The sequence below is a fragment of the Amia ocellicauda genome, chromosome 6, assembly GCF_036373705.1.
Source record: "Amia ocellicauda isolate fAmiCal2 chromosome 6, fAmiCal2.hap1, whole genome shotgun sequence".
Lineage (NCBI taxonomy): Eukaryota > Metazoa > Chordata > Actinopteri > Amiiformes > Amiidae > Amia > Amia ocellicauda.
The window spans coordinates 46829171-46854987 of NC_089855.1; the positions used below are offsets into that span (position 1 = coordinate 46829171).

Genomic DNA, 25817 nt, shown 5'->3' on the forward strand with positions numbered 1-25817 from the left:
TTCAGATTAATTTTCTATACAGTGGGCTGATGTAGCATACTTTTCCTTCATTTCCACCTTGTTTATGTTATTAACAATAAAATATGTAGTTCATAAAATAGATACAACTCTGATTCTTATTTTGAAACATGTTCTTACTGGCTTGCGTCTCTCTGCTGAATCTGACTTTATCTTTACTGAACAACTCGTTCCACAAATAACGTTCAAAATTGTTAAAAAGACAAAAGTTATGGACATCAAACTGTTTTCAGTTCGACATGTAGCTGTATACAAATTAAATAAGTACTGTATTAATTACCTCCTAGACTTAAAAAGTCCTTTATGTTTTGCTAAAAAGGTCTGATCTGATCACGCTGGGTAGAATTTAAGGTGGAGTCCAGCTAAAAAAAGACCAGCCTGTTGAGACCAAAAGGTTAAAAGCTGCGAGGAATCTGGCCACGTACATTCACAGTCGCTCTCCTCTGAGTAGACTGAAAAGTACAATGTAACATTAAAACAGTACAAATGCAGGGTGTCTGTCTAGTTAGTTAGAGTTGTACAGAAACACGTGAGAACTGCAAAGTCTTGATGTTTTTATTGTTGTTTTCTAAAGTATTATCATTTCTATACAGGATCAGTAAACTAAAGGAAAATAAAATAAAATGTCTTGTGTTGTAGAAGATTAATTCTCAATTTACATTTGTACTGATTTTTGATACAAATTAATTAAAGAATACCTAAATCGACCACCCACCACCACCGTGTTCAGGAAGAAAAGTTTCTGTAAGAAATTAAACTTTCCAAATAGTGACATTAAATATAAACCAAGTTGAAAGTGTAAAGATTGCATCTAAGAGGGGGTTAAAATTAAATGACCACGAGATTTAACAGATTAGTAATTGTAAGAATAAGTAGCATCTTAATGGTTACCTTGAATTCATGGCGACACAGTTAATGAACGGGCAGGGCTATTAAGCCTGGTTGAACATTATTCAAAATACAACAGCAGTGATCGTCTGGAGCGTTACACAAATTGGGGGACAGGATTTCTCAGGCTTTAGGGAGATTGAACAATCGTCACACTTTCCACAGCATAGCCAGTCATCTATCTACATTACCCATGAAATTAAAATTACAACGACATACGTTTTTACTGGTCTCTCAAGAAGCATGGTGCCATATGTCTTGCTTTTTAACATCATGTTTAATTAAAAAGTAATGATTTGTTTTATACTAGTGGGCATAAAGGGGTTTTGGGCCTGATGTAAAAGCTATTTTTTAAGCGGGGTTTGACTTATCAGTAAAATACATGGTAAAGACAAAGGTTCATTTTAACAAAGTATTTACCAGTTGCCACAGAGTTGCCACAGAGACACTGTAAAATGCAGGTGAGAGGTAGCCATCTTGTTGTTTGACTAGTTTCAGACCAGTCTTAGCATTGCTCATTATGTTTTAAGTTTGCCTTCATTTAAGTTAGCATTGTCTGTATTTTGCCTAAATTGAAGTCAATTCAGTTCAGCTGCTGAGTTGGTGAAGGTAAACAGGTTGTAGAAGGACTAGCAGGAATTCTGTTGCAGGAGGAGCCAGGTGGGGCCAGTTAGGTGTGAATTGGTAGTAAGTAGACAGAAGCTACTTAAAGTAGCTGTCGAGAAAAAGCTGTGCTGTTTCTCGGTCACAAAAGATAAGCAGTTGATTAGGAACCAAGAGATGTGAAAAAAAATCTAACATTTAGAAGTATGTGGCCACTACAGTGTCAGGTTGGCAGAATGATTGCCATCCTGGATGAACTCAACCAAGGTTTCATTTGTGAACGTTGTCACCAGGTTGAAATCCTAGAGATCAAGGTTCGTGATCTTGAGGCTCAGCTTGTCGATCTGCGCTGTATTAGGGATATAGAAGAATTGGTCAATCAGCCCATGAGAGAGATGGTGTGCAGCTGAAACCTAGCAGAGTTCAGACCTTAGAGCAGGACAGCGTAGAGAACTGCTGGGTTACAGTAGGTCGTAACCACAGAAAACAGCGTGCACAACCCCTAGAGACACCCCAAGAGCTAGAATTGCCCAACAGATTCCAACTGCTGGACACCGAGTTGGACAGTGACAGCTCAGAGGGTGATGGGAGGGTAGTTGAGCACCAGAACAGCATGGTGGCCATTCCCCCCCAGAAAAGGAAGGTAGTTATAGTAGGAGACTCAATTCAGTGTGCTCTAATGATAAGGAGACCAGCATGGTGTCTTGCCTGCCTGGTGCTCAGGTTTTAGATCTCCTGAAACTAGTAGACAAGCTACTGGCCAAAGCCAGGGGGAATCCACTGGTCATGGTCCACATTGGAACCAATGACATAGGAAAAGGTAGGACAGAGGTTCTGCAAGACATATTGAAAGCGTTAGAAACAAAACTAAAGAGCAGAACCTCCATGGTAGTTTTCTCTGAAATACTTCCAGTACCACGTGCCAGGCCAGGGAGACAGGCAGAGATTAGAAAGTTTAACATGTGGTTGAAATCTTGGTGTAGGGATGAGAGGTTTAGATTTATGGAGCATTGGTCTTTCTTCTGGGATAGATAGGACCTCTACAAACCAGACGGTCAACATCTAAACAGAAGGGGAGTTAATGCATTGGGAGAGCGTATGTGCAGAGAAATTCAGAATCATTTAAACTAGGGACCAGGGGGGCAGGGAGCTCTGACAATGGGAGATGTTCATCTAAGGAAAGAAAACAAAGGGAAACTATTAGTAGTAAAGTCCTGAAATGTTTGTAACTCAATGCCAGGAGTATAAGGAACAAGATGTTGGACTTGGAAGCCACAGTGCTGGTGTGTGACTATGATGTTTTAGGAGTGACGGAAACATGGCTTACAGAAAATGATGGGGATGAATACAAGTTGGAAGGATACACACAGTTTAGAAGAGACATTTTTATGTGAAAAATGACATTGAGGCAGAAGAACTTGCTCCCTTTCCTGTAGCCCTTGACTGTGACACTACATCTGAACAGTTTCACAGGCGGGGCGTGACTGGCCATTAGCATTAATTGATCACTTATTATTTATTTACTTATTATCATTTTTTTAACTTAATTATTGTTTGCGAATTAGAGTTTTAGAATTACACATGCCAAATTCCTAAGGTTCTGTGCTAGTACAGTCTTCATACCCTGTTCTAGCTAAATGTAAAAAATTGTTACTTTTTGTGAATTTGCCTTCCATGTGGGGGTGTTCTGGGGTCCGGCTGAGCCTGCCTGGGGAGAGAACTGACGGAGGTGAACGAGGTCCTCTCTCGTTAAACAAAAGAGGTGGCGTGAGCGTGTCGCCCCTACGCACCCCATAGGCGGTGACAACAGCGCTTAGCTTTTACCGGAATTGGGTATCTTTGAGTACCTGTTACTTATCACTTTGTTGTGGGGTTTGTGGATATACATTTATTGTGATTCAAATTACTTGATTAATTTCAAATTAGCAAAGCTATTAAACTGGTATTGTAAGGTGTAAAGTGTAATGTTAAAGGCAGAGATTGTAATCAATATTTGCTAAAAATTCTTTTTTAATGCAGACATAAAAATCAGATATATTGCAATGCATTGGTGTAAATGAAAATTAAACATCTGTATTATTGATTGTATATTTCATGTACTCTTCAGTCTGCTCTATACAGAACACTTTTTGTTAATGCCATCAGTGCCTGACTATATGAATATTAAATTGCCACAGACACAAAAACTGTGTTTAATGCATCACCCTTCAACTCAACTTTGATAAATTCATCAAATGATATTTCTGATACCTTTGGTCCAAAGCAACTGAAATGGAACATTCTCTGAAATCTCCTCTCTCCATCTCACTCTCTCCCTGTTGTATGATGAGCTTGTAATCCTTTTTTCTCCCTGTTAACTCTCTGATTCTCACAGCTTCTTATTTCACTTCTCTAAAATAGAAATAAAAATGACAAACAAAACAAGCAAGTGTACCGTGTGAGGTCAGAGCCCTTAGCTCAGAGCCCTTGTCTCTCAAGCGCACCTCATAGATGTCTAATTCAAAACTAACAAATCAAATGTATTATGTACCAATATATATAATGGATATATCACATAGATTTTTTATTAAATCTTATATGAAAGTGGATATATCATATAGCAGAAATATAAATCAAATAATAAATCAATACAAATCTATATATTTGTTGCAATGTGACATATTGTTTCTGGTATATATATTTTTTGCAGTGTGACATATTTTTGGTTGTATATAATTATTTATTTTTTTGTGTGCAATGTGTTACATAAACTTTGATTTAGGATATATGATTTATATGTATCCTATATGATATATCCAAATTGGTACCTAATACATATTCTTTGCTAAATTGTATTTCCGCTTCCACATAATACATTTAATGTTTTATTCTTTAATTGAACAGCGGTGACATACCCGCTATGCCAAAATATCGGTGCCCTGACAACGGGGGATTTGTACACTATTACAATCAGAGGCGGGTTATGTCACTGTAGCATGTACAAATCTTATGAACCCCCTTACACTTGGAGGTGACGTGTATCGATATTTCATTTTTGCACTAAGAGGAAACATTTAAAAATCAAACAGCATGATAGACAGTGAAGCATGTTTATGGAAGTGATTGGGGGTGTGTCTAGGGCTGCCACAGCCCAAGTGGTAATACTGTATCAGCAGTGGTGTTGTCACTCACATTGTTGAAACACAGACGCAGAAAGCAGACAGCAGAGACACACTGCGCTAATCAGCACTGCAGACATGCATGTTCAATACTCACGCTTAGGTATGTTATTTAGCTTTTCAAATTTGAACAATATATGTATGGTATCAATCAATTCTGGTTGCTTGTTGTATGTGCCCAATATCTCTCTGGGAAGATGTTTTCTTATTTTGCACAGACTGCTTGCCTATGAGAATGAATGTGTCCTGAACTAAACTGGAGACTTGCAGTTTCATTGAATATAGATAAATCTCTTTTGTTTTCCACCATATTAACCATTTTACTTGTTCTTTCACATGAACATCTCATGAGTCAGGATGGAACATTCCTCTACTGAGTAAGTGTGCTTTTCCCCTGCTTAAAACCTCCAGAGTAATAAGTAATGGGATTGTTTGCTTTTAGTGACCCAAAATCTCTCAGGGAAAATATCGTAATTTCATATTTCTACTGCCAGGCAGTAGGCTGAAGGCTGGACTTTAAAAAGCATGCAAAAGAATCCATTGATTTTCTATTTGTGCATACAGCACTTAAAAGCAAACCTTGAATGTGTCTGTTATTACTTAAGACCCAAAGTGTATTGACCATAGCCAATAAATGACTGCTTATTCTTAACAGGTCATGGAGAGTCAGAAGAAGAAAGTAGCAATCTGAGGATTCTGCTGGTGGGGAAGACTGGAGTGGGGAAGTTGGAAACACCATCCTGGGGAGAGAGGCCTTCAGATCTGAGTTGTCAGCCTCCACAGTAACTCAGCAGTGTGAGAAACAGTGTGGTGAGGTGGATGGGAGATGTGTTGCTGTGATCGACACTCCAGGCATATATGACACAGGGCGCTCTAACGAGGAGATCATCCGAGAGATTCTGATGTCTGTCTCTCTGACCTCCCCAGGGCCCCATGTGTTTCTGGTGGTGATTGCACTGACTAGATTAACTAAAGAAGAAAGAGACACAGTGAAGTTGATCCAGAAGAGCTTTTGGCAAAAAGCCTCTAACTACACAATGGTGCTGTTCACATGTGGTGATGAGCTGGAGGGAGGGAATATAAATTATTTTATCCATGAAAGTGTCAACCTCACTAAGCTTATCAGGCTCTACAAGGACTATCATGTCTTTAACAATGAGGACAAGGCTGACCGCACTCAAGTCACAAAGCTGCTGGAGAAGATAAACAGGATGATGGTAGGGAACAGCAATTGCTGCTTCACCAATGACCTGTACCCAGAGGCTGAGGCAGCCATCAGAGAGGAGCAGGAGAGGATCCTGAGGGAGAGAGAGCCGGATATACACAGACAGGAGAGAGAGCTGGAAAGCATGTACCAGGGTGAAGTACTGAAGGAGGAGAAGAGAAAGCTGATGAATGATGAAATTAATGCAGCAAGACGAAAAGCAGAGCAAAATAACAGTTTTTTAAAGAAATGTGGTGTTGTATTTGGACTAGGAGCAGGAGCTGCAGGTGTGGGAGCAGCAGTGGCAGCAGGTGTGGAAATAGGATTAGCAGCAGGAATACTGGGTGGCCCAGTGGGAATGGCAGTGGGAGCGGCAGTGGGAGCGGTGGGAGGATTAGCAGCAGGAGCTGTGATAGTGAACAGAGACAGAATTAAACAAGCAGCAGAAGAATGCAAGTCACAGTGACACAATTATCATTTTGGCTCTGTACACCACCACAATGGATTTGAAAGGAAACAATGTGCTGTAAGTGTAGACTTTCATCTTTAATTTGAAAGGTAGTTACATCCAATTTGGGTGAACGGTGTAGGAATGACAAACATTTTTATATGTGGTCCCCCCAATTTTAGGATCTAAAAAGTAATTGGACAAACTAACATAATTATGAATTAAATTGTGAGTTTCAATGCTTGGTTGCAAATCGTTGGCAGTCAATAACTGCCTGAAGTCTTGAACCCATAGACATCACCAGATATTGGGTTGAAGCATCTGAGTGAAGCAAGCCATCATTAGGCTGAGCAATCAAAACAAACCAATCAGAGAGAGCAAAAACATTAGGTGTGGCCAAATCAACTATTTGGTACATTCTTAAAAAGAAAGAAGGCACTGGTGAACTCAGAAACATCAAAAGGCCGGGAAGACCACGGAAAACAACTTTGGTGGATGACAGAAGAATTCTTTCCCTTGTGAAGAAAAAACCCCTTCACAACAGTTGGCCAGATCAAGAACACCCTCCAGGAGGTAGGTGTATCTGTGTCAAAGTCAACAATCATACTTCATCTGAGTAAATACAGAGGGTTTACCACAAGATGTAAAACATTGGTAAGCCCCAAAAACAGAAAGACCAGATTAGAGTTTGCCAAAAAACATCTAAAGAACCCTATACAGTTCTGGAACAACATCCTATGGTCAGATAAGACAAAGATCAACTTGTACCAGAATGATGGGAAGAGAAGAGTATGGAGAAGGGAAGGAACTGCTCATGATTCGAAGTATACCACCTCATCTGTGAAGCATAGTGGAGGTAGTGTTATGGCATGGGCATATATGACTGCCAAGGGAACTGGTTCATGATGTGACTGCTGACAAAAGCAGCAGGATGAATTCTGAAGTATTTAGGGCTATATTATCTGCTCAGATTCAGCCAAATGCTTAAAAACTCATTGGATGGCGCTTCACAGTGCAGATGGACAATGTCCCAAAGCATACTGCGAAAGCAACCCAGTAGTTTTTTAAGGTGAAGAAGTGAAATGTGCTGCAATGGCCAAGTCAATCACCTGACCTGAATCCAATTGAGCAGCATTTCACTTGCTGAAGGCAAAACTGAAGGCAAAACACCCCAAGAACAAGCAGGAACTAAACAGCTGCAGTGCAGGCCTGGCAGAGCATCACCAGGGAACAAACCCAGCATCTGGTGATGTCTATGGGTTCCAGACTTCAGGCAGTCGTTGACTGCAAATATTGAAACCAAGTATTGAAATTCACAATTTAATTAATGATTATGTTGGTTTATCCAATTATCTTTGAGCCCCTAAAATGGGGGGGGGGGGGGGCTACATAACAAATTCCTACACCGTTCACCCAATTTGGATGTGCCTACTCTCAAATTAAAGATGAAAGTCTACAGTTAAAGCACATCTTAATTGTTTCCTTTCAAATCCATTGTGGTGGTGTACAGAGCCAATATGATATTTATGGACCTAACTGTATTTGCCTGTTTTGATTTAACTTTAAAACACAAGCTGTTGTCCTCAATACTGCAGTCTCTGCCTATTGAAACACTTCAGATCTTTTAAAATCACCCTGAATAATTGTAGCTCTGTAGTAAATAGCCTAAGGACTTCATTTCAGTAGGCAACAGCTGTAAGCAAAGACATGCAATACACTTCTGTGACTCTGGAGACCTGGCCTGGACCATATGTGCCAAGAAATATGGTAGAATGGAAGAAATAAAACTATATACATACAGCGCCTCTTGTTTCTGATCCTGTTCATACCTTTACATTTTCTTTGTTCTCATAATGAAGAAAATAAAAACATAAAGGGGATATACCTAGAAAATGAGAACAAACGACAGCTTGTTTCAACATCAATTATACATTTTATTTGGATTTTGTCTCCTTGGCAAAGTGCAACCAGTAAATACATTAATTTGCCAACCTGGTATATCGTGTTACTGCTTCTGATCCAGACCTTCATGTGTGTGTTTGTAATGCCTTCTGAAACACAAAATATCTAATCTCTGTATTTTCCTATATTTTTAACTAAAAATAAAAAATAAAGAAGCACTGAAGGGATATAAATGCTCTCTGTACAAGAATGGATTTATACATTTCAAATGGTCCATTATTCTATCAGTAATATACAGGGTTCCTAGTTTTCTGTAATAAAATAAAATTATCTGGTAAAACAATTTTAAAATGTATAAATTGGGCTCAATAAAACATTTTGTATTCAAACATCAAGCATTTAAATCAAGGTTAATAAAATAAATACATTTTGATATTTCAGCAAAAAAGTATGCATGATTGACCTTTGAAAAAAGCGCTATGTTTCATCTACAAACAGAAATGGGATTGAATAGTTCTAGTTTCTTTGCTTACTGTAATTGTTGTTGCTGTTGAAGTAGAGCTACAGCATTCTAGACACCTTTATGTTTATGCATTTCAAACAGAAATGAACACGAGTACTCTCAAAATAAATGTATCAGTATATTCAATATAGTTTTTCCTTAAATCAACTAAATAAAGAAAAAATAAATTCTCTGTCAAACCAAAAATTCATAGTTTTTCCAAGGCAAACCCTGGGAATAAGAACTTGACGGGAAGAGACATTTCTAGGCATAGCTTTATCTAGATCAGTGGTTCTCAAACTGTGGGGTGTGCCTCCCAAGGGGAACTCAGGAATATGTCAAGGAAGGCTCGAGCTATATTTTAAAATAAATCAAATTAAAACAAAACACAGAAATACTTTGCTTAACATTCTACTGCTCCAAAGCAACAGTGACATCAGACGTGTTTTTGTACTGAGTCATTTGGTATCCTGAACGGTACTTCTAAAAAAATGTATTATTATTATTATTATACATACGTTGTGTAGTTTCACCCATCAAATAAACGTATCAGGAATGTGCTTAGAGAGAAGTAGTTGAGAGAAATGTATCATTTCATGAGAAAGGGAGAAAAGTGTCCAATACAAGTTGAAGTGAGCACAGCAGTGGAGATTCCAGCAAAATGCAAAAGCTTAAAATTGCACCGATGCATATGGTATCAACCATTAAATTGACATGGACATTATCAGGCTTTATCAGTCCTCAGGGGGGTAACCGTGAGACAGGGGGACCACATTTTTCAACCCCCCCACCATTCTATTTTTCCCTCTTTCGGGGGGTCGAAGTCTTAATTAGGGGTGTTCAACCCCCTCTATCCCCATCGTAATTTGAACCCTGAGTGGATTCCCCCCAGCTTTGGCCAGTAGCCTGTCTACTAGTTTCAGGAGATCTAAAACCTGAGCACCAGGCAGGCAAGACACCATGCTGGTCTCCTTATCATAAGAACACACTGAATTGAGTCTCCGACTATAACCTATAAGGACTACCGTCCTTTTCTGGGGGGGAGTGGCCACCATGCTGTTCTGATGCTCAACTGCCCTCCCTTCACCCTCTGAGCTGTCACTGTCCAACTAGATGTCCAGCAGTTGGAATCTGTTGGCATTTCTAGGTCTTGGGATGTCTCTATGAGTTGTGCACACCCTTTTCTGTGATTACGACCTACTGTAAACCAGCAGTTCTCTACACGTTCTACAGGTCTCAGCTCTACTAGGTTCTGGTGTGCACACCATGGACCTAATGACCATTTCTTCTATAACACTAATATAGCGCAGATCAACAAGCTGAGCCTCAAGATCACAGACCTTGATCTCTAGAATTTCAACATGCTGACAACGTTCACAAATGAAACCTTCTTGGATGAGTTCATCCAGGATGGCAATCATGGCAATCTGCTAGCCTGACACTGTAGTGGCCACATGTTTTTAACTTTTGCATGTTTTCTTGTTTGTTTGTTTGTTTTTGGTCTCTTGGTGTCTGTCCCCTGGTGAACTGTTTAACTTTTTTGCTATCGAGAAACATCACAGCTCTTTCTCAACAGTAGCTTTAAGTACAGTTTTGTCTACCTGCCCCTAATTCACACCTAACTGGTTCCAACTGACTTCACCTGGCTCAACTCACTGAACAGAAATCCTGCTAGTCCTAGACTAAATCACCTTTCCTTCAGCCTATTTACCTTCACCAACTCGGCAGCTGTACTGAACTGACATCAATTAAGGCAAACCACAGACAAGATTAACTTCAATTAAGGCAGTTAAAAGAAAATGAGGAATGCCAAGAAACTAGAAACACAACTCATGTTTCTATGTACATTAATTATTGAAAGTACAGCTGTAGAGCAGGATGAAGCCAATAGACCTTACTTTAAGTTAGTCCTGGTGTCTGTTGTTTCTATATTTTTTCCTCGGTGGTATTCAGTAGGCCTGCTGAGTCATGTGTTGTTATTTCACTTCCTCTGTGGCTCCTCTAATTCCTCTTTGCATTACTCTCAAGTCACATACACACAACTGCATGAAACAATCATATCTTTCTAATATATGGTAGAAGTGTTTCATCCTTATACTTTTCATCTACCATTCATCTATATATGTAAAAATAACAACATATAACATAACATACACATGGGGGTTATGTTTATTATATATATATATATTGTGTAATATAATATATATATATATATATATATATATATATATATACACACACATTTAAAATACATCCTCATATATTTCCATATATATACACTCACCTGTGTTTGACCCCCTTTCGCCTTCAGAACTGCCTTAATTCTACATGGCATTGATTCAACAAGGTGCTGAAAGCATTCTTTAGAAATGTTGGCCCATATTGATAGGATAGCATCTTGCAGTTGATGGAGATTTGTGGGATGCACATCCAGGGCACGAAGCTCCCGTTCCACCACATCCCAAAGATGCTCTATTGGGTTGAGATCTGGTGACTGTGGGGGCCAGTTTAGTACAGTGAACTCATTGTCATGTTCAAGAAACCAATTTGAAATGATTCGACCTTTGTGACATGGTGCATTATCCTGCTGGAAGTAGCCATCAGAGGATGGGTACATGGTGGTCTTAAAGGGATGGACATGGTCAGAAACAATGCTCAGGTAGGCCGTGGCATTTAAACGATGCCCAATTGGCACTAAGGGGCCTAAAGTGTGCCAAGAAAACATCCCCCACACCATTACACCACCACCACCAGCCTGCACAGTGGTAACAAGGCATGATGGATCCATGTTCTCATTCTGTTTACGCCAAATTCTGCCTCTACCATCTGAATGTCTCAACAGAAATCGAGACTCATCAGACCAGGCAACATTTTTCCAGTCTTCAACTGTCCAATTTTGGTGAGCTTGTGCAAATTGTAGCCTCTTTTTCCTATTTGTAGTGGAGATGAGTGGTACCCGGTGGGGTCTTCTGCTGTTGTAGCCCATCCGCCTCAAGGTTGTACGTGTTGTGGCTTCACAAATGCTTTGCTGCATACCTCGGTTGTAACGAGTGGTTATTTCAGTCAAAGTTGCTCTTCTATCAGCTTGAATCAGTCGGCCCATTCTCCTCTGACCTCTAGCATCAACAAAGCATTTTCGCCCACAGGACTGCCGCATACTGGATGTTTTTCCCTTTTCACACCATTCTTTATAAACCCTAGAAATGGTTGTGCGTGAAAATCCCAGTAACTGAGCAGATTGTGAAATACTCAGACCGGCCCGTCTGGCACCAACAACCATGCCACGCTCAAAATTGCTTAAATCACCTTTCTTTCCCATTCAGACATTCAGTTTGGAGTTTAGGAGATTGTCTTGACCAGGACCACACCCCTAAATGCATTGAAGCAACTGCCATGTGATTGGTTGGTTAGATAATTGCATTAATGAGAAATTGAACAGGTGTTCCTAATAATCCTTTAGGTGAGTGTATAAACCCAGATGAACAGTATCAACCCACAGAAGAATTGAAAGAACAGATAAGTTCCAAACTTTATGATTAAATCAAACTTTCAATCAGCCCTCCTCAAACAAAGAAACAATCAGCCCCATATACCTCTCTCTGTAGTATAACTTTGGTTTAAGTGTCAAAGCTATGTACTCTATAATTAGTTTATTATTTATTTAAGGGTTCTTTTCATGTTTGGTGGGGTTTGATGAGTGCACTAATGGCTTATTTGTCACTGGATGTTTAGTGCAATAACTGTTGTCCTTATTTTCTTTCGAGTGAATTTATTATGGGTTATTTAATTGGTGATTGGGTTCAATTATTGTTCATTTCCTCAGTCTGCACTCTTGGTTGCATTCCCACAAGGACTTACCTGAACTTTCATTCTTAATTATCCACATCTGTGCCCCTGACTCTCTGCCAGACTATATGTCACAGCTAAGGGTGGCCAATTTAGCTGGAGTACTTTACTAACCACGCCACCGTTTGTTTAACTTGTGCCACCAACCACACCCTACGCGCAGGTTCGGACCAGGACCCCAGAACACCACAATAGACCCAGGTAAGTAAGTTATATTTATTCCAATAAACAGAAATAAAAGCAGGGCATGAAGTCTGCAATCATAGGACACAGTGTGCAAAATGACAATCAATAAAACCTAACTAAAATTGTCTTTAATTAAAAGCTAAAACCCTAACCTAATGAAAAATAAATACATGAAAAGTTAGTATGGAACTCTGTACTAAGTTGCATCCTAGCTAGTATGGTCCTATCTCGGCATCATTCCCAGCTGCGGACTAAAGTTAGTACCCATTGCAATGAAAAAAAAGGTGGAGCAAAATTGGAGACTAGGTGATCCCCAGCTTCAGTCTGGTACTAAGGGTTCAGTTTGTTGTTATGCTACTAAGCAGGAAGTGAAGTCAGTGAAGAGGCTGGGCCTCGCCTCTACTGCCAAATCTGAGCAGAGCCTCGTTAGTGACATTTAAAAAACGTAAGTAGAATGGTGGGCTCCATAGGTGTTGCCAAATATTTTATGGCATGTGACGTCACCTGCTAAATTATTCCTACGTCATAACCGGATGGAAGTGTACACCCATATCACCCTCATACGGAAAAGCCCCCCCTCCATCTGACATCCTCTCCTTCTCTCACCCCTAGCCCCCCTCTCTCCACCCACACTGTTTAGTTCTGCAGGCCTTTGTTCTTGTCGGAGAGTGTTGACAGGGGTGATACGGAGCAAGAAAAACTGGTTACTGAAATCGCTTTTGAGGGCATTGACTGGCCGTTCTTGAAAGATCATAACCGATATAAATGAAGGTTTTGATACCTTGATCAAATATGCGGAGCTGGACTCTGTTAAAAATAAACTATGTTGGATTATGGATTATACACTCACCTAAAGGATTATTAGGAACACCATACTAATACTGTGTTTGACCCCCTTTCGCCTTCAGAACTGCCTTAATTCTACGTGGCATTGATTCAACAAGGTGCTGAAAGCATTCTTTAGAAATGTTGGCCCATATTGATAGGATAGCATCTTGCAGTTGATGGAGATTTGTGGGATGCACATCCAGGGCACGAAGCTCCCGTTCCACCACATCCCAAAGATGCTCTATTGGGTTGAGATTTGGTGACTGTGGGGGCCAGTTTAGTACAGTGAACTCATTGTCATGTTCAAGAAACCAATTTGAAATGATTCGACCTTTGTGACATGGTGCATTATCCTGCTGGAAGTAGCCATCAGAGGATGGGTACATGGTGGTCCTAAAGGGATGGACATGGTCAGAAACAATGCTCAGGTAGGCCGTGGCATTTAAACGATGCCCAATTGGCACTAAGGGGCCTAAAGTGTGCCAAGAAAACATCCCCCACACCATTACACCACCACCACCAGCCTGCACAGTGGTAACAAGGCATGATGGATCCATGTTCTCATTCTGTTTACGCCAAATTCTGACTCTACCATCTGAATGTCTCAACAGAAATCGAGACTCATCAGACCAGGAAACATTTTTCCAGTCTTCAACTGTCCAATTTTGGTGAGCTTGTGCAAATTGTAGCCTCTTTTTCCTATTTGTAGTGGAGATGAGTGGTACCCGGTGGGGTCTTCTGCTGTTGTAGCCCATCCGCCTCAAGGTTGTACGTGTTGTGGCTTCACAAATGCTTTGCTGCATACCTCGGTTGTAACGAGTGGTTATTTCAGTCAAAGTTGCTCTTCTATCAGCTTGAATCAGTCGGCCCATTCTCCTCTGACCTCTAGCATCAACAAGGCATTTTCGCCCACAGGACTGCCGCATACTGGATGTTTTTCCCTTTTCACACCATTCTTTGTAAACCCTAGAAATGGTTGTGCGTGAAAATCCCAGTAACTGAGCAGATTGTGAAATACTCAGACCGGCCCGTCTGGCACCAACAACCATGCCACGCTCAAAATTGCTTAAATCACCTTTCTTTCCCATTCCGACATTCAGTTTGGAGTTCAGGAGATTGTCTTGACCAGGACCACACCCCTAAATGCATTGAAGCAACTGCCATGTGATTGGTTGGTTAGATAATTGCATTAATGAGAAATTGAACAGGTGTTCCTAATAATCCTTTAGGTGAGTGTATTTCCCCCTTGAAGGACGGTGACGACGATGAAACAGATAGCTTGTGGGGGTCTGGTGGGCGGTCCGGAGCTGCAGGGGCCACTCTCTTCTAAGAGGGCGGGGTGTCGTGACATAGTGCAGAGTATAAAAAGCGGAGCACACCGATTTAAACAGAATGTCTTACCCGAAAGCGATGGATGTTGCCATGCTCTACAACCCTCTTCAATCCCGGGATCTACCCTGGTTCTATTGACCTGATTTTGTATACACGCCTGAAACCTCTGACGGAGACTACCCTCCGGGCCCTCAACCCCTGATTCCGCAGGACAAAACAGGACGCTTCGTGATGGATGTTGAATCTAGTCTCTGGGATGCACAGGCTCAGAAGATCCTGGACGGGTCCGCTTTTGCTGTGCTGTCTATCGCTGACTCGTCTCAGGATGGGGGCATTCCAGCAGTTATAGAAACAGCCCACAACCCACCCAGCAACCCAAAGAGCATTGAACTGCCCTGTGGGTGTGATGAAGACAGAGGATTTATGCCCAGGGTGCCGGTTGAAGTAAGCAGATTTGTTAAAAGCTCCCTGGTGTATATTCTGCAGGCTCTCATCCACCGAGCCCTGAAAGCAGTCTGTCAGGGCTGTGAAGTGAATCACCCCAGAAGATTTACAGAAGATTGAAGATTCCGAAAAGAAGTTAAAGCTGAGAACGGGTGCAAAGACTTCGAAATCTATGCCACCGATTCAGACTCTGACCTGTCGATCGAAGTTAAATTGAATCAGAATATCAACGTGCCCTTCCGCTTCAGTAAAGTTATTGTCAAACTACATTTTCGAACCCTGAAACAGTGCGTACATTATTAAAATGGATACCTCGAGGGGTTATGTCGATCTTAGCGCCTATGTGGATTATTACAAGATGCAAGCAGGGAACGGCTTGCCTGGTTTTGTAGGAGCCCCCACAATGTATGGAGCTGGTCTAGGAGGGCTCTTTCGTGGTCTCTTTAGAATGGCCGTACCCCTGCTTAAGAGAGGCTTTGCTATAGCCAGACCCGACTTGAAATCAGCGGTTAAAAACATTGTTAGTGATATGTTCACCAATGTTATGAACCGGGCAGCTAGCCATGAGCATCAGTAGGGTTCGGTTCTCAAGGTAATGGCGAGGAGTGGGGGTAAAAGAAGAAACAGCAGGTGTCCACCAGGGTGACGAAGATCCATGGCTATCAATTGGCAATCAATCAACCGGTGGCCATCATGTTTTCACAGGTGGATGTGGCCGTGGGAGATCGGCTCATTAGTCAAAGCAGCAAAACTTACCCCTATAGAGCCATGATGGAGTGTATCCTTAATTATAGTGAGGAGACCCTAAGCAAGCAGTTCAGCCCCAGCCTTTTCTTCAAAGACACCCCGGGTGCTATGGACGACAAGGATCCAGAGGGACTCAATCAGGGTTTGCAAAAAAGAACGGCCTTTTCAACAGAAGGGCGAACCTTTGAGCTAATGGGGCATATTCATGTGGACATATTTTTTCAAGAAAAACTCATGCTCAACTCAATGCTTTTTGTCTGATGAACTCTGATACTGAAAAATATAAACTGACCATATTATTGGCCTAGCTGATTGTGAAAAAAGTGTCCATCTCCCCGGCGGTTAAACTAGGACATGTGCAGGCGTTAATGATGGCAAAGGCCAAGTACCCGTTCGAAAGAGTCTATATGAAAGTCCACAGTATCCCCGCAGGGATGCGGGTGATGAACCAGGAAAATCTGTTTCTAGGACAGGTCCCAAAACAGGTTATTATTGGGCTCATGGATAATGATGCATTTACCTGGGTTTACAACAAGAATCCCTTTAACTTTAAACATTATAACGTGGAATTTATAGCGTTGTACATCGATGGGCTGCAGGTTCCATCCAGACCTTTTCAACCTGACTTTGAAAATGGCAATGCTGTTCATGAATATTACAGTCTAGTATTGGCTACGGGTCGCCATCTCAAGGATCAACCTCTGATGATCGATCGCCGGGATTACTGCAGCGGTTACACACTGTACGGCTTCAACCTGACCCCTAACGAAGAGTGTGGACAACATTTTTCACTGGTGAAGACAGGCAATATGCGTTTGGAGATGCGTTTCAAGCAGGCTGCCACGCACTGTAAATATGGTCGTGTACGCTGTGTTTGACAACATTATTGAGGTGAATCAGAGGAGAAACGTTCTGTATGATTATTATTAAAATGAACACCAGAGAGCTCAACCACATCATGAATGCTATGGCCTGCTCACAGAAACTGTTTCAAGGAGTCTACGCCTGCGACCAGCTGCCTAAATTTAAGATCAAGAATTTACCCGCATAATGCATGTGCATAATCAACACTCACCCTAAACATATGCCTGGAGAACATTGGTTATTTATCTAAGGGAGGACCGCCGTGGTGAATTTTTTGATTTTCTTATATCATAGAGCTAAAGGCCGAACATAATGACTCTGTACAGCGAGGATTTAGAACAGAATGATAAAAAAGAGTTTGTCAGGACACTGTATCCTGGCCCTTATAATCCTGTTACTTATGAACCTAGCCACCCTTGTATACAGACTGGCTGTTCTTGTGAGGATTTTAAAAGATGTCACGCATGTTAAGGAGAAAAATAGGAATCAGTTTTTGAAGCAATTAATTTGATTTTATTTAACACACTTATTATACAAGACATGGTACATGTTATAAAGAACACATCTGTACAACATTTGAAAAATAAAAAAATACATTTGGTTGTCCCAACGTGTGCTAGTCCCAGAGGACCTTCCCTTAACACTGGGTAAGTAATGAGCAGTTGGGGTTTTAGTGCTCCAATCAGCCTCCCTCTCTTTGTACAGGTGGATTTTTTGGCGTGTTTCCTGGTTGGGCACGGTTGATTGGGACATGTTCAGACAGGCCATCGCCTGTAGGAAAGAATTCCAGCCTACAGGTCTGCAGCTAGCAGGGATCTTATTAGCGCTAGTGATACTCTTCAGCAAATCAAACTGTGTGATCCTTTGATCAAAAGACCTTTAAAAACAAATTCACCCTGTTCATTCCAAGCACTTACCCGTGGTTTCTGAACCATTTTGTGTAGGATATATTCAGTATTTATTTTGCTTCTGGAAGGCATGTTTCTCATGTTTCTCGGCTACAACATTGCCCTCAACCGAGGAGAAAGCGGCCTCAACAGGACTGGTATCCGCAATCACCGTGGCCTTTTGGTATTGTAATCCTTTTCGCCCTGCCGAACCAGATGGAGATATCGTTGTAATGTGGCACTATACAATTGGACTTTGGAATGCTGATTTAAATCACCCCTGGCTAATATAGCTTTAATTTCAGAGTCCAAGTTATTTTGGACAGTTTGTCTGAGGGTTTCTGGACCAACAACATTTTTTTCTCAGTTTTTCAAGCTGCTCCTGAGGGACCAAAAACATTTTCTGAGCATGTTCCATTATTAAAAAGATTTCGAAACCAGAAGACTGGTTAGGAAAGGCACAGCTATGCTCAAGAGAGGGCCAATAAACCCCCCGGTTTGATTAATCTTCTTTCTTTTTCTTTTAATAGAATAGTTCTTATTAGTAATGATCTTGATAACAGCTTTTTGTTTTTTGAGTTTAGAATGTTGAGAAAGGGTCTCTATCAAATCCGAAGGGGCCTCAGCCAGCACAGCTTTCCTATGGCGCTGGCTCTTCTCAAATAACATTTGCAAAAGTGGAAGATTTCTTTTAATCTGAACAGACATTCTTATTTATTTCCTTTTCTTTAGCACATACACGGCAGGCCAATCTGGGGGGCACAAACCTGTTCTGAGGTGAAAGTCTTCCGGGGTTTGTGTGAGCAAGTACCCATAGGGTATTTTGGTGGCATCCTCAAACACCTCCAAAAAGAACTTTGTCTGTTTGGGGTACATTTGACGGGCCAAGACGGTAACCTGTAGTTTATCTCTAGGGTTTTTAAAAATAATTATATATTAATTATATTATTATTTTTTTACCTTGACATTTTTTTTTAAGTAAATAAATAATACTTAAATTCCGATGATGACTGTACTTTGTGAAGGCTTTTTCCACCTCAGTATTGTCACTGGCCAGCTCCATGAGGTCGTCAAGGATCACTCGATTATTTTGACTTGGGGGAACAACTCATCATCACACAGCGATTTCAGATTTTTTACTTTCGCAGCCAAAGCGGCTGCCAGCAAGAGTAGCACCACACTATATTGTTGAGCTTATGGGACACAGTCACTTCCACATTTTCTATGACGTTCTTTATAAGATAGCTCTTACCCGAGTTTGAGGGGCAGCCTATAATGCATGAAAAAGGATGCTGAAGTCTGTTATCAAAACCACTGCTAATATCCATAAGGTAGAGTGTTATAGTCAGGCATTAACACTCTTTTATTGTACACCACCCTGAACCGTTTGTTTAGTGATCTATTTTCCAAAATGTAACGCTTTTTAGTCCGATAGATTCGGTTTCTGGAAGTAATAATCTCAAGAGGAGGCATGTCTTTTTCAGTTACAAAACTTTGGACCAGGGTCATCAGAGGCTTAATTTTAATGAGCTTGTTGTTACAATGGTTCAGAGTGATCCCCTTAACTTTCATAAATGTCTTACCAGATGCCGTTCTGTACGCGCAAGTCTTTGGTCCCCCTGAAACAAACTCCACTATATGGTCATGAGGATCTAGCTCGCTCGTTAACTCCCCAAGGTAGTCCCCGAGGGGAGGGACCCAATCCCCCAGCCTGGTGACAAAGATTACAGAGTCAGTATCATGATAGAGCGTGCGCTCCTGTAGTTTGTCCATTAAGTTGTACAGTTCAAGCCGGGTGTAAGTCATGGTAAAAATTGCAATAAACACATTAATGTTATACTGTGGGGAAATCTTTATGGGCTTGCCTTTGCACCTGTGCCACTCGGGCATGTGCATGTGCCCCGGAGGCCTCCTGCTTCCGTTGGTGGGTCATAATGTAATCTCTTCCCCACCTTTACCTCATAATGCAAACAGATTGTGTTGGTCCAGCTCCCAAATAAGGCCTCCCGGGGTTCAAGACTGGAAAGTCAAAGGTTTCCATGAAGCCCTGCACCCCCTCATCCTGTTGCGTCAGGGATGTCTACTCATATTCCCAAATCACCACCACGTTCAAACCATAGGTGCATTTTAAAGTTCCAATTCGTTCCTGACAATAATAGTACATATCACCACAGAGTTTTTGGGTTACAGGGTTAAATGTGTTTGGATCGAAACATTGCGGGCACCAATGGAAAAGTTTTTTTGTCTAGTACGATAGTTTTCAGAAGTGGTGATGGCTATAGTGTTTTTCTGTAAGAAATTGGCTCGATACATTTTCATACAGAGAGATACTATATTCACGCATTGTAAAGGGTCGATCCCAGAGGTCTTGATAACCTCGGCTCGAAAACATACACATGCTTCTTTAAGGATCACCACATCATTTTTGCAGTAGGCAGCCATCTCCTCTCTGAAGTCAAAAACACTCCCCTTAACAGCATTGTACCATTTAAAGAAATCTACCCATTCATGAGGCATCATAGTATCAACCCCATAATAATAGGTGGGCAGATAGGGTCCCCGATAATTTTGAGTGGCCTGAGTGTTGAAAAAATGACAGAACCAGCCTTTCTTCTGAGACTCAAAACCCAGAGCTTTAGGCAAAGTGCTCAATTTCATGGGGAGGTAATTCAGCAAATCTATGTACCTTTGGTAGAAAGTTTCTTTGGTGAAACACATTATCTTGCTCCTCTGAGCAATAATTTTAGGGGTGTTAAGGTACAATGCTTCAGTTGAAGCAACCCTTCAGGTACCAGTGAATCAGGCACCCCAGTGAGTGCTTCCAGTAACAGATGAGGCTTTTCACCAGGAGACAGGTCCGGGAAGTAAAGTCACTGACACAATGTCTGTTCGTTTATCTTCGTTTATTGAACGTTTCAGACAGCCTTTTATACATCTACAAGAAATATTTCAAAGGAGGTTCGCGGCCGTCCCGAACCTGGATGATATTTTCTTGGCATATGTCCCGGGGCAGTTCTGAGACACGGGAAGCAATAATTGTAAGGTATTCTTTCTAATTGTGGAAACAATATTTCATCCAGACATGGAAGCACTGGTACCAAGGACACAGCACACACTATACTGATAAGAACATGTTATATAGTTTTGGTTCGTTAACTAAAGAATGTCTACGGCAGTAGAAATTATCTCTATCTGCCACACAGATAAGTCTGAGCAGAGAAATCCTAATAAGAACAAGGAAATCCTTATAAGAGCAAGTTTTAACTAATATCTTACTGGAAAGCAATTTTACCCCAAAAAGGGGTCACCCCGTTCTCCACCAGATACTTCATCAAAAGGTAAGAATCATAATCCTTAGCATTGTGTGCAATAAACATGTAGTTGAGGTATTTCGGGCTACTGTATTTTATAAAGCAAGCACTGACACAACCCTCCCCACTGGCCGACCACTCGCGATCCTATATACAGTGGATATAATTGGGCACATGGACTCCGTTTTCATGGCGACATTCAAAATCAAAAAAGACAGTTTATGCAGTGGCTCCTTTTTAACGGACTGAAAAAAACACTGGTGTTCACCCTCTAGGGTTAGATCTGCCTTACAGAGCTGACACCGCTGTCTTGCAGAGCTTGGGGTTCCGGGCTGTCGGGCTTGAGCAGTTTTATTAAACTGTATGCATAACAGATTTTGTTGTCCCCAGCGGAGCTCACCACTAATTGCCTGATCTTATTCCGGATTATGTCATTCTTCAAACATTTTGACAACTGTCTTGTATGAGCCCCACCCTCAGGGTCACGCACCACATTTAGAACCAGATTCAAACTTTCATCGGCTAAGATGGAAGCGTTACTCTGTAACAAGGCATCAATTTTAGCCACAAATTCCTCAACATCTAAGTTGGATCCCCTCAGCATTACAAACAGGTTGCTAAACAAATCATTACCTCTCAGTTCTAACAGGACAACATCTCGAGGTCTAACCCTTTCAGCCAACCATTCAATCATGCTTTGCAAGGCATCGTGTATGTTGACAAAAATTTCAGCATAATTGTCACAATTGAAAGGTACTGCAAAATTAAAATGCTGCCTGATTTCAAAATTGTTATAGGCCGATCTATCTATAATCACTGATGGCACTGGCTTAGACTTGTCAACATTTTGCCCAAAACCTTCACCACCTGTGTTCTCACTGAGCCTGCCCTCTACAACCTTATCAGTAACACAACCCTCCACATCACCCCGAAAAGCCACCCTTTTGACGAGTCTCATTTAAAGGACAGGACAACTGCACCGCATCAAAGGGACGATGGACGGGGCCATGTACCGTCAAATCTTGGGTGAGAACCTCCTTCCCTCAGCCAGGGCATTGAAAATGGGTCGTGGATGGGTATTCCAGCATGACAATGACCCAAAACACACAGCCAAGGCAACAAAGGAGTGGCTCAAGAAGAAGCACATTAAGGTCCTGGAGTGGCCTAGCCAGTCTCCAGACCTTAATCCCATAGAAAATCTGTGGATGGAGCTGAAGGTTCGAGTTGCCAAACGTCAGCCTTGAAACCTGAATGACTTGGAGAGGATCTGCAAAGAGGAGTGGGACAAAATCCCTCCTGAGATGTGTGCAAACCTGGTGGCCAACTACAAGAAACGTCTGACCTCTGTGATTGCGAACAAGGGTTTTGCCATGAAGTACTAAGTCAAAGGGGTCAAATACTAAGATACACCTACCATTAAAATTATAGACTGATCATTTATTTGTCAGTGGGCAAACATACGAAATCAGCAGGGGATCAAATACTTTTTTCCTCACTATATCACAAACAACTTACTAAAACATATCTGACGGTAATTTATTAGCTTAACTGAGTGTTCAAACAAACATCCCTAAACAATGCCATGCTACATGCCCCAACATGTTTTCTGTAAACCTCTCCCAGGACCCCCCGGCATGCCATGAAACAGACTCACACACCCCCGCCCCAAAAAAAAAAAAAAACCTTTTAAGACTTAAGGTTTGAAAGACAATACTTACCCCCAGCGAATAGTCTTTTCTTATGCTTTTCAGCCTCTTGAAGGTCACTTGCTCTTGATGGTAAAACAAAACATGTTCTGGAAGTAGATGGCCTCTTGTTGTCTAGGACCACGTCCTAGCCAAATTCAAAATGACCCCCACTTCTAGATTACTTTAGCATAAGACACCCAAGTCATGGTGGTGGCAAAATGCTATTGGTTGGAAGGAAACCTTATAAAAGGGAAAACAAAGAGAATTTGAGTTCTCTTAACTTCTTCATCCTGCAACGAGAGACAAGACTGAGCTGGAGAGGAGAGACAGAGAGAGACACACTGCTTCCTGCCTGACCAGACTGGCCTATAAGCTGTACTGTGAGGAGAAAGAAGAAAATGGGTATGATCTGTTTCTTACTGTAATCCAGCAGAAGCTTAATATTACTTATTTTCAGTAATATAATTGAATGATATTAGTTTCCTATTTTTTGTCAAAATAAATGATTATTGCACATCTGTGACTTGACCGCATCTTCCCTCTAAAAAGAATCTTAAAAGAGAAACCAATTGACTATGAGTTTTCAGTTCAACTATTTATTTAGATTGACTGAAAAACCAAGCATCTCAAAATTATGTTACAGGCATGAGAGAGAGAATACAAACCCTGACACCTATAGTGAAGGCCCACCTGGAGAAAGCACAAGCAGAACAGTCTAAAAACTACAATGCACAAGCACAATTTAGGACTTTTCTCCCCGGGGACAGAGTAATGGTTTTGGTTCCGACCTCGGAGAGTAATCTATTTGCAAAGTGGCAGGGACCGTATGAGGTCGTAGAAGCAATTGGCCTAGTGAACTACAAGATAAAACAACCAGATAAAAGAAAGAAGGAGCAGGTCTATCACGTTAATCTGTTGAAGCCTTGGAAGGACAGGGAAGTGACATATGTGGCAACTAGATAGGATCCTATGACCACATTTAAAGTTTGCATCAGCTTATTTAGATGAGATATTAATTCATACGGAGGATTGGGTGACCCACCTGACAAAGGTAGAGCTTGTGTTAGCCAGTTAGCCAGCCTTTGATTGACGGCTAACCCAGATAAATGTTATGTGGGGTTAAAGGAGGCCAAATACCTGGGATATGTGGTGGGCAATGGATTTGTAAAGCCGCAAACAAGTAAGGTTGAAGCCATTCAAAATTGGCAGTGAACAAAAAGCAAGTCCATGCTTCTTTGGGGATTGTGGGGTATTACAGGTTTGTACCTGACTTCACAACAATAGCAGCCCCTCTCACTGAGCTGACCAGAGCTAAAGGATCAATATAGTCTCCTGGAATGAAGAGACAGAACTAGCATTTGCTTTACTGAAAAACATTCTCTGCAGTGATCCAATCCTACGTGTCAAATGGATGAAGGTTAATAGGGAAAAGAACTCCAGAGTTACCATGTGGTTTCTGTCGTTGCAGCCTTATAAGTTTAAGATTGAACATTGCCGTGGCAGCAAGCATGGCGATGTGGATGGCCTCTCTAGGGTTCATTGTTTTGTTGGGTCTGCAGCTCAAACCCGGGGGGTTGAGCTGAAGGGAGGGGTGTGTAATGAGGTGTGTGGAGAGGTGGTGGCAAATAGGTATGTGAGCTTAAGACAGCATAGGGCACTGTTTCAGTGTTTCAGCACTGTAAAAGAAACTTCTATGTTCTAGCCAGTTCCTTCCAGGGCCTGATTAGCTCATTGACAACAACTGCATCCCCAAATTAGCTAATCAGGTGTGGAGATAAAGGTGTCTCTTTGTTTGTGCTGGGTGTGTGTGTGTGGGGAGAGTTTGGGAAAGAGGTTATGTGTCTGCACCGATGCAAAAGTTTATCTGGACTGTGGAAGAGGGGGAAAGCTGCTGTTGGTGGAAAAACAACAGTTTTTTGTTTTATTCATTTAATCATGAATTTTTGGTTTGTTGGGCAAGTGGGTTAGCCATCCCACCTGTAGCTAGGGGAACCTGGGTGAAGGTAATGCTCGTTACAGAGCTAGGCTTTTATTTTGTTTCATTATTTTGTTTGTTTTGGATGGTGAGAAGACCCTATGCTTTGTTTACTTTCAAACCTGAAAAGTAATAAATTGAGCCTTTGGTTTTGAAGAACAATCTCTGTATCCAAATACTTGATCCATTTTGCATGCAGTCGCATCACTGTGTCACAATATATATATATATATATATATATATATATATATATATATATATATATATATATATGAACATTTCTATGGCAACAACTGAGTAAAAAACTTTTAAAAATAATTAAATAAAACAGCTAGACCTATAGAACCTATATCTTGGCTCAAACCCAAGCATTTCATGTTAAACTCAGACTTTGCATTGTGCGTTTTGTGAGAGAGGGAGTGTGTGAGAGAGAGCTAAAATAATTTTTTAAAAACTTTCACCCTAAGCACTTTACTTAGATGGCTAGAGTAATAAGGTCTAAAGGTTGAGAATGTATGAAAATAATGTGTTATATTGCAAAATTTGGAAGCCATGATAAAAGACTCTTAAGAAATTGAACAATATCTTAAGTTTAAATCTTATGAACTTCTAAGACAGTTAGAAGGCCTTTACTAGAAGGTATTTAACTAAAAAAAACAAATGAGCTCACTCACTACAAGATAGAGACAGAGAGAGATAAATATTACCCAAACAATGGAGCTATTCTAACTTAACCCCCTTTTTTTTATTTTAGGGGGGTCCGGGGGGTTACTTGACACCTTCACACTCTGAATATTCACACTCGTGGGGGATTAGGGCTATATGGGTGTACACTTATGGGACGGTGGGTGAGGGGTGTCACAACCCACCTGACCTGACACCTTAATACTCTCTGACAAGAACAAAGGCCTGCAGAACTAATCAGCAGGTGTGGAGGGAGTGGGGTGGCTAGGGGGGTGAGAGAAGGAGAGAATGACAGAAGGAGG

The 25817-nt window shown here is 41.2% G+C and overlaps 1 pseudogene; it reads left to right on the forward strand.

Moving 5' to 3' along the window:
- Positions 1–25817, forward strand: part of LOC136751892 (GTPase IMAP family member 8-like) — a 71713-nt pseudogene that overhangs the window by 40180 nt on the left and 5716 nt on the right.